At 48.1% G+C, this 8,864-nt stretch overlaps 1 long non-coding RNA gene across 1 annotated transcript in view; it reads right to left on the bottom strand.

Moving 5' to 3' along the window:
• LOC129392300 (uncharacterized) overlaps positions 1 to 4,107 on the bottom strand; it is a 28,753-nt gene extending 24,646 nt beyond the window's left edge. The window contains exons 1-2 of the long non-coding RNA XR_008617995.1: positions 4,063 to 4,107; positions 3,061 to 3,176 (exon numbers count right to left, since the gene is read on the bottom strand). This is a non-coding gene — a long non-coding RNA (uncharacterized lncRNA). The remainder of the gene's footprint in view (positions 1 to 3,060; positions 3,177 to 4,062) is intronic.
• Between the last annotated feature and the right edge of the window lie 4,757 nt (positions 4,108 to 8,864).

The following is an 8,864-nucleotide window of genomic DNA, read 5'->3' as shown; positions in this document are numbered from 1 at the left end:
GCGCAGTGGTTGAGAATCCGCCTGCCAATGCAGGGGACACGGGTTCGAGCCCTGGTCCGGGAGGATCCCACATGCCGCAGAGCAACTAAGCCCGCGAGCCACAACTACTGAAGCCCGTGCGCCTAGAGCCTGTGCTCTACAACAAGAGAAGCCACCACAATGAAAAGCCCGCGCGCCGCAACAAAGAGTAGCCCCCACTCGCTGCAACTAGAGAAAGCCCGCACGCAGCAACGAAGACCCAATGAAGCCAAAAATAAATAAAAATTAAAAAAATAATAAATACGTATATATTTTTTAAAAAATCAATGCCACGGGGAAAGGTGTGCTCTATGGAAAACGGGAGCAAAAGCATATAGGCCTTCTAAAGGGACTGTCATTTTTTTTTTTAATTTTATTTATTTATTTATTTATTTATTTATTTATTTATTTATTTTTGGCTGCATTGGGTCTTCGTTGCTATGTGCGGGCTTTCTCTAATTGCGGAGAGCGCGGGCTACTCTTCGTTGCAGTGCACGGGCTTCTCATTGCGGTGGCTCCTCTTGTGTAGCACGGGCTCTAGAGCACAGGCTCAGTAGTTGTGGCACATGGGCTCAGTAGTTGTGGCTCGCGGGCTCAAGAGCGCAGGCTCAGTAGTTGTGGCACACAGGCTTAGTTGCTCCGCGGCATGTGGGATCTTCCCCGACTAGGGATCAAACCTGGGTCCACTGCATTGGCAGGCGAATTCTTAACCACTGCGCCACCAGGGAAGCCCTGGGACTATCACTTCTTGATGTCAATCAATTGCTGCCTGTTGGGATCTTTCAATTTTTCAAGAGAATTGAGAAATCTGGATCTATATGTGAAATCTTATTTTTAAATATTAGCAGCTAATTCACAAAACACATTTGGCCAGTCTGCTGATCACAATTTGTGACCTGTCAAAGGAACACAATGAACTTTTCTCCCTCCATACCTTTGCTTTTGCTGTTCCCACTGCCAAGAACACCCTCGCACTCATGTGGGTCTCATGAACTCCACCTATTCTGTTAGGCTCAGCCGAAACACCACCTCTTTTGTGAGCATTCCCAGATGAACTCAGCTAGAAGTGACACCTCCCTCCCTGGGGCTGCAACATTTAGTCCCCATCTCATGCCATGGTTATTCTGATGAGTCCTATCTCATTTGGTAGATAATGAGCTCCTAAAATACAGCTGACCCTCGAGCAACACAGGATTTAGGGGCACTGACCATCCCTATAATGGAAAATCTGCATATAACTTTATACCTGCCCTCTTTATCTGCAGTTCTGCATCCTCAGATTCTACCTACTGTGGCTCATATAGTACTACAGTAGTATTTCTTGAAAAAAATTCAGGTATAAGTGGACCCACGCAGTTCAAACCTGTGTTGTTCAAGAGTCAACTGTATTCAGCAAATAATATGGAGCACCTGCTTTGTTATAGGCACCAGGCTAGGCACTGGGGATACAGCCTAGAGCAAGATGGATAGTCTCTGCCTTGATGGAATATAGAGTCTAGTACAGGGGACTGGATTTTTAAATTAATCATTCTCAAGATACCTAATTCCAATGTGTGATGAGTTTTATGGAGGTGAAGAGAGTTTCTAAAAGGAACTTAATCCAGGCAGGAAGATTAAGCTGGTCACCACGAGGCTGCTCAGGGAAGCATTAGCTCTAAGGCTGCACAGTTTATATACCGCACAAAGGTAACAGGTGGAGAGGGCAGGCAAGAGCAGAGATCCAGTCCTGCCCAAACTGTGCCTTTTTCTTTTTTCTTTTTTGGCTGTGTCGCACAGCTCACAGGATCTCAGTTCCCCTATCAGGGACTGAACCCAGGCCACGGTAGTGAAAGCCGGGAATCCTAACCACTAGGCCACCAGGGAATTCCCAAAGCTGTGCCTGTTTCTAATTTGCAAAAAAGCATTTTGTAGTCTAACGGGGGCAGTGTTTAGTTCCTCCTCCCCTCCGACCACCTCCTCCCCAAAAAGCTGCTCTAAATAAACATAGACTCTATTAAAAACAGTGATCTCTCTCTCTCTTTATATATATATATGTATATATATCAAGAGATGTCCCCTGTACTCCCTTTCTACCAGAACACACCCTCTAAATCCTTCCTTTAAAGACTTTAGGGATCAAGGAAGACATCGCTGAGGAAGTGAATAGGAGCTGAGACTGAAGGTAAGAAGGGGCCAGGCAGCTAAAGCATGAGGAGCACCATGTACGAGGCCTCTGAGGAGAGAAAGTACCATAGCTGAAGGATCTACTGAAAATAAGCAGCCAGTATGGCTGAAGCATGGATAGACAGAGTGCGGCAAGGGTGGGCTGGGTAGTGACCATACCACACATGGCCTGTAAGGCCACATTAAGGGGTTCGATCCTCATCCTGAAATGTCTCATATTTCCCCCTCCCTGACCATACTGCTTATGGGTGTCACTGCCCATTGGCAATCCCATACAGAGCATGATAACACAAACTACCTTTCCAGAGCTCCTACCATGAGCCACGCACTGTGGTGAGGCCACATGTCCGGTCCACTCTTCCTTCCCTATCCTCCTAAGCAAGTAAGTATTCTTTGATTCCAATTGAGCAGATGAGAAAATAGAGGCACAGCAAGGATGAGCAGCCTGCCCAAGGTTACCTGGCTATGAAAAAGTGGGCTGGGATTCCAGCTCTCTGATTCTGAGCCCTTCCTCTTGGCTGCCTTGTAACAAAGACCCTTTGCAAATAAAGAGAAGGCACAAGCAGTTCAGAGCCTGGCTACTCAAAAAGGGGTCTGGGAGCTTGTAGCATTGGCATCACCTGGAAGCTTGTCAGAAATGTAGGAGCTTCAGTTCCATCACTGTCCTACTGAATCACAATTCTCCTCTTACAAAAATCATGTGCATACTCCAGACTGAGAAGCACTACACTAGAGAATAATCCAAGCAAACTGGCATATTGTCTTTGCAACCCTTATACAACAGTCTAGGGTCTCAAAGGCCAAGTTTCCAGTGACTTGAAAACAACTTCTTATAACCAAATTTGCCAGAATTGCCAACTGTGCCATCCATCCACTTACCCTAGTTCTGTATTCCATTCCAACTCCAAGGGAAAGATCCTGAGAGGCTACCATCACCTCCAGTGTCAGGCTGCCGTACACTCCACTTCTGCTCAATTCCTTAGTACAGATCTGCCCTTATATAGAAAGAAATCTGAAGTTGTTGTACCCTTCCCTGGTTAATCACTGTTCCAAAAAATCTTCTATTTGGCGTCCACCCTGATCTCCAGATCATTTCCTGGGACCCACTTTTCACAAGCCAATTCCTTTCCTTAGCCTGCATTCCAAAGGAAGCAAAATGGTTCGGTGAAGATTGGTAGGTGAGGGAAAGCTGGAGTCTCCTTCTGCATTAAGGCCACATGTTGTGTGACTGGGAAACTCCCACCTCCATTTCCTCATTCCCATCTGAGAAATGAGTAGGATGGACTAGATTAGGAATCGCTAAATCAGGGGCTTTGCAGGTAACAGAAAGGAAGTTCAATGGCCTAGGTGAAATAGGAAGGAGTAGTGGGGACTGTGGTGAATTAGAGGACGCAATGCCTTGACTAAAAAAGGCAGCTCCACTCAGCAGGACGCTACTGTTGTCATGGGAAATACTGGCCCAGTGTTGGCATATATTCTAATTTTTTAAGACTTGGGAATCAGATTTCCCCCCTATGAAATATCCTATGGTGTTTAAATACTGGCATCTGGCTAAAACTTAAACAAACAACACTGTGTGGGCCAAATAAAGATCAGGTGCAGGCCAAACCTGCCCGTGGGCCGCCAGTTTGCGATGCCTGGCCTGGATGCCACCTAATGTTACGCTTAGATTCCATCCTATGTGCAGCTCTTCAAAATGCTGCTGTAAGGGAGGGGGAATCAGCGCCCTCCGGGGCCCGTCGCTCCTCCCCATCGCGGTCCTGGGCCCTGTCCATGCCTCTTCGCAGGCCTCTCGGGGAGAGGGCCATGCGCCGGGACTCAGCCTTGTTCGTGGTGGCGGTCACAGGTCGCACAGGGTCGCTTTCTTCACAACCTCCCTACCTGCTCGCCAGCTCTCCGGGCAGCGACCGCGGCGATGACTCAGCCTCGGGCAGCCTGAGCCACGAGGGAGGGGAGGGGAAGGAGACGGGGGAGGGGAAGGGGGCGGGCGTGGCCGGGCCAACGGAGGAGGGAGGCGAGCGAGGAGGAAGGAGGATAGAGGGGAAAGGGAGGGAGGCGGAGGAAGGGAGGGGGAGGGGAGGCCGAAAGCCCAGCCCCCGCGTCCTCCCGCTCGCCGCCTGAAGACTTAGGGCTGGGTGGGTGCTGGCCGGCCAAAGAAGAGCGGAGTGGGCGGGGGGAGGGGGGGAGGCACCGAAGGGAAGGTCTTGAGCTTCCGGCACTCATCCCCCATCCCGCAGTGTCCTTGTTGGCACGCGGTTCCTAGCCACACCCGCGGACCCACCCCAGCCGCGGTTGGATTAGTGCTGGGAGAGGCACCTTTCGACACGGACCCTTAGTGATCACCTCCCTCCCTGTGGAGGCCTTGAAGCACTGGGCAGTTAGAAAGGGACGGAGATGAGGGAGCCGGGGCCCTGCTAACCCGGGTCTTGCAAGGCAGAGAGAAAATCCACATCGCCTACCCACAAGTGGAAATTTAAAGGGAGAAATGATCTACTGGCACATTCTGCTGGGCTACACAGTAGCTATAATGCAAGGTTGAATTTGGAAGGTAGCCCAAGGAAGTTTCCTTAGCAATTTAAAAAAATATAAATGAATTGATGAATGAATGAAATGTGCTACAGGAGCATATCTATGTGCATAGAGAGGACAGGTTTTCTTTTTGTTGTAATATCTTTGTGTGTGTGTTTGGGAGGATGTATAGGAGTCTGTATGTGTATCTTTTTTTTTAATTAATTAATTTATTTATTTATGGCTGCGTTGGGTCTTCGTTGCTGTGCACAGGCTTTCTCTAGTTGCAGTGAGGGGGTCTACTCTTTGTTGCACTGTGCGGGCTTCTCATTGCTGTGGCTTCTCTTGTTGCGGAGCACGGGCTCTAGGTGCACAGGTTTCAGTAGTTGTGGCTCATGGACTCACTAGCTGTGGCTGGCAGGTTCTAGAGCGCAGGCTCGGTAGTTGTGGTACACGGGCTTAGTTGCCCCGAGGCATGTGGGATCTTCCCGGACCAGGGCTTGAACTGGTGTCCCCTGCACTGGCAGGCGGATGCTCAACCACTGCACCACCAGGGAGGTCCTGTATGTGTATCTTGAATGATGTATGCATATGTATGCTTATAGATATAAGCACATTGATAGCTGCATATGAGTATGTGTGCTCAGAACGTGTCTCTGTGTATATGTACGGATATTTTTATATGCCTAAATGTTAAACAAGTGTGTATATATGAGATCTATGGGCTTTCCTGAGTTTGCATGTAAATATGTGTATGGACATGAATTTGTGGCTTTGTGAGTGTGACAGCGTGTACTTGGGTATGTATTGCTATTGTGTGCCAGTGTTTGTGTGTGTGTGTGTGTGTGTGTGTGTGTGTGTGTGTGTGTGTGTATGGGACTCCGTGTGCCTTGGTGAGATTGCGTTATGGTTGTGTATGTGTGTTCGTGAGTGTATGGGAATACATTTGTGAGTCTGTGACCAGGGCTGGGGTGTGCCTTGAGGTTGCTTGTGTGTTTAGATGAGAACAGGTGTGTTTTTCCAAGTCTGAGTGGATATGACTGTAATGAGTCTGCGTATCTCTATAGCCAGCCTATTGATTCAGTCTGTGATAAGGGCCAGGTGATTCTTAAGGGCTGGGCTGGTCAAGGTGCCTCTTGGAGGAGGAGGTCCTAAGAGGGTGGGGACTGTGGAAGTAGGAAAAGCCCTGGGTGTCCTGGCCCAGTGACCATCCAGAGCAGTGGGAGGCAGGGTGAGCAATGTAGGCTGAAGCAAGACACCGTGACCTTGAATGCCAGAACAGGTTGTCCTCCAGGTCGTCAGGGCCTCCTCTGCCTTCCCCCACCCTCTCAAGTCTGCTTCTCTTGTGGCCTCCTCGCTGTCTACCTTGTCAGTGCTCTTCTGCAGAGGCATGCCCTTGGTCATTAACAATAGCAACATTATATAAATAGACATTTCTCTAAAGAAGACATACAGATGGCCAAAAAGCACATGAAAAGATGCTCAACGTTACTAATTATCAGAGAAATGCAACTCAAAACAACAATGAGGTTTCACCTCACCCTGGTCTGAATAGCCATCATCAAAAAGTCTACAGACAATAGGGCTTCCCTGGTGGCGCAATGGTTGAGAATCTGCCTGCCGATGCAGGGGACAAGGGTTTGATCCCTGGTCCAGGATAATCCCACATGCTGCAGAGCAACTAAGCCCCATGTGCTACAACTACTGAGCCTGTGCTCTAGAGCCTGAGAGCCACAACTACTGAGCCTGCGTGCTGCAACTACTGGAGCCCATGAGCCTAGAGCCCGTACTCTGCAACTAGAGAAGCCACCGCAGTAAGAAGCCCGCGCACCGCAACAGAGTAGCCCCTGCTCACGGCAACTAGAGAAACCCTGTGCGCAGCAACAAAGACCCAACACAGCCAAAAATAAATAACTAAAATAAATTTATAAAATCAAAAAAAAAGTCTACAAACAATAAATGCTGGAGAGGGTGTGGAGAAAAGGGAACTCTCCTACACTGTTGGTGGGGATATAAATTGGTACAACCACTATGGAGAACAGTATGGAGGTTCCTTAAAAAACTAAAAATAGGGGCGTCCCTGGTGGCGAAAAGGGAACCCTCTTGCACTGTTGGTGGGAATGTAAATTGGTACAACCACTATGGAGAACAGTATGGAGGTTCCTTAAAAAACTAAAAATAGGGGCGTCCCTGGTGGCGCAGTGGTAAAGAACCTGCCTGCCAACGCAGGGGACATGGGTTCGAGCCCTGGTCTGGGAAGATCCCACATGCTGCGGAGCAACTAAGCCCGTGCACCACAATTACTGAGCCTGGGCTCTAGAGCCCCACGTGCCACAGCTACTGAGCCCGTGTGCCACAACTACTGAAGCCCGCGCGCCTAGAGCCCGTGCTCTGCAACAAGAGAAGCCACCACAATGAGAAGCCCGCTCACCACAACAGAGTAGCCCCTGCTCACTGCAACTGGAGAAAAGCCCACACGCAGCTACAAAGACCCAACATAGCCAAAAATAAATAAATAAATAAATTTATTTTTTTTAAAAAAACTAAAAATAGAATTACCATATGACCCAACAGTCCCACTCCTGGGCATATATCTGTAGAAAACCATAATTCAAAAAGATATATGCACCCCAATGTTCATTGCAGTATGATTTACAATAGCCAAGACATGGAAGCCACGTAAATGTCACTGACAGAGAAATGGGTAAAGAAGATACGGTACATATATACAATAGAATATTACTCAGCCATAAAAAAGAATGAAATAATGCCAATGGCAGCAACATGTTTGGGCCTAGAGATTATCATCCTAAGTGAAGTCAGACAGAGAAAACCAAATATCATATGATATCACTCATATGTGGAATCTAATTTTTAAAAAATGATACAAATGAACTTATTTACAAAACAGAAACAGACTTAACAGATATCGAAATAAACTTATGGTTACCAAAGGGGAAACGTGGGGCAGGGGGCTAAATCAGGAGCTTGGGATTAACATACACACACTACTATGTATAAAATAGATAACCAACGAGGACCTATTGTATAGCACAGGAAACTCAATATTCTGTGATAACCTACATGAGAAAAAATCTGAAAAAGAATGAATATATGAATATATATAACTGAATCACTTTGCTGTACACCTGAAACTAACACAACATTGTAAATCAACTATACTCCAAAAAAAAAGCAACCTTATGGAACACTTACTGTGTGCCTGTCCCCCAAAAGCTGTGAACAGGCATTGGCTCAGCTTAGTATCCCCAGTGTTACAGAGGGGGCCACTGAGTAGGTGAAGTGCCTGTTCTGGTTACACAGCTAGTAAGGGTGCCTCCAACTCCAGGGGCTGCATGCCCTCTCAGCTGCTGGACCAGGCAGGGTCTCACAGCCTCGGCACTACTGACACTTGGGGCCAGAGAGTTGATAGTTCAGTGCTCTGGAGCTGCCCTGTGCACTGTAGGATGTTCAGCATCATCCTTGGTCTCTGAACACTAGATGCCAGTAGCACCTCCCATGCCAGTTGTGACAACCAAAATGTCTGTAGGTATTTCCAAATGTCCCCTGGCGATAAGATCACACACACACACACACACACACACACACACACACACACACACACACACACACACACCCCCGATTGAGAACCAGTGCACTAGACTATCCTGCCTCCCTGGATAAATGTTTTCTGAGGGGCTGAACCATCTGCACCCTGTCCGGTGGCTTCAGCAGTCCTTCTCCTTTCACAGTGATCCTCACTTGCACGCAGGAAGCCCCTGGCCTCTGTCATAGTCAAACAGAATGTTAACTAGCTGGGCCACCTTATCCAACAACTCAACCTCTCTGAGCCCCAGCCACAGAAAGCACAGGGCTCAGCACCTCCACAGCTCTTATTATTATTATCATCTGAGTCACAGGGATTCCCTGGGTCAGAGCCAGGAGGAAGAGGGCCCCAAGCTGTAGACGATGCTGGTTCTGCAGGTTTGCCTTCCTGGTTCAGTGAGAAGGATTCAGGGCTACAGAGTTGGGCCAAAGCTGATCCCAGGTGATGCTCTCATATTTATGCTATTTCATCTTTGCAAATAAAACAGCCTGACTTTTTCCACCAGCAGAACCCAATTTTCATGAGCACTTGCTATGTTGTGGCCAGAGCAGGTGCTCAGGAGGGGCGA

Source organism: Physeter macrocephalus, chromosome 8, assembly GCF_002837175.3.
Source record: "Physeter macrocephalus isolate SW-GA chromosome 8, ASM283717v5, whole genome shotgun sequence".
NCBI lineage: Eukaryota > Metazoa > Chordata > Mammalia > Artiodactyla > Physeteridae > Physeter > Physeter macrocephalus.
Note: the sequence above shows the minus strand (reverse complement) of the source record. Positions and strands in the feature narration are given on the sequence as shown.